Genomic DNA, 1471 nt, shown 5'->3' with positions numbered 1-1471 from the left:
GTCTTCTAATTTTGAGTGATTCTATATTTTCCCCTAAAGACTGATGTTTTTATGTTCAGAATGCTTATTTGGGGGCAAGGGACAATATCTGCATCCTCGACGATTGCCATGGGAACCTCTCAATCTCTAAAACCTCCTTGTCATCGAGAACTTTCCTCACCTGGGCTTCCAGTATATCATTGCATATAACAGCTTATTGACTTAAAGACAAAGGATGACTGCTGGGGGATACAGGCACAACAATACCATCAATGAGATTTCTGCAAGGTGTCTTTATGGGATCCTTTACCTATCTGCTTATTTAGCAAAAGTTACATACGTTCTGCATCCTAGGGCTAGGTTAGCAAGTGCACTCCAGATGCTTTGCACTAAAGCTGCTGTAATCCCGCCAATGACCACATTCTGCGCAGATTTCTATCTTGCCAGTTTCTTTTTTAAGAGTGTAAGAGAAAGGTAAACTAGTTCATGATTTCTTAAAAGCACAAACGGATAAAGGACTTTTGAAGCTGAAGGCATACATGAACAGCACAAGTGAATCAGTCTGAACATTAAATTAATTTAACCAGTTAATAACTTGTATTGTCATTAATCTTAATTTCTTTTGATGTAGCAATATGTTAATCCAGGAATATAACTACATGATCTCCCTCTCAATTATTCAGAAGCTAATTTCCAAAATGAGAGGTGCCAGGACTGGAAATTGTAGTCTCTGGCCTTACAGCAACACCTTCTAACCTTACAGATATTGGTTACAGAGAAATAAGGGAGATATTTCTTCTGCCTTTTCAAAGATGGAATATCATTTTTTTTAATGTCAAAGAGCTGAGACCCAATACCAGAAATGCCAGATCAGTTTAAAATGACACTTATCTATAGCACTAAGTAGGGCTCTTAAGCCAACACACTCATTTTAAATGGACGTGTAAAAGTTCCAACTAACGAACCCTAAACAAATCAGAAATTTGAGGCCAAGGACTTCCTCAAAGAAATTGTTTATTGGGTAAATCATATCAGCACACTTGAAGGAAAGCCAACTCTGACCACCCCCCGCAGTTACAGTATAGTTAAAACCAGTAACGACCCCTTCCCCCCAAGTGTCATTAATCACATTGGCCAATTAGAGTAATTGGTGGGCTTCTCAGGTATTCATCTCCTCCTTCCTCCATCGCCCAGGAGATGATCTTGGTTCTCACGAGAAAGCTCTATGTTGTGTCTAGTAATACATTCCAACCTCCCCCCCCCCCAGTAAAGTGTGGCAATGTTGAACCAGGAAAATGGCTTCTCCCAAGTTCAGTTCGGCATTGACAGGGCACTTTGTTGCTGGAAAGTAGCAAAAACATTGTGAATCATAGTCATATAACTGTGGAACACCACGAATGGTCATAAATCTGAGCTGCCTGACATGCTGTCATGTGTTGGGGATGGCATAACCATTTATAATGGTCGGGGGGTACTTTGCAAGTTGCACAAC

The sequence above is a fragment of the Ahaetulla prasina genome, chromosome 3 (genome assembly GCF_028640845.1).
Source record: "Ahaetulla prasina isolate Xishuangbanna chromosome 3, ASM2864084v1, whole genome shotgun sequence".
Taxonomy (NCBI): domain Eukaryota; kingdom Metazoa; phylum Chordata; class Lepidosauria; order Squamata; family Colubridae; genus Ahaetulla; species Ahaetulla prasina.
This window is presented reverse-complemented; position numbering follows the sequence as displayed.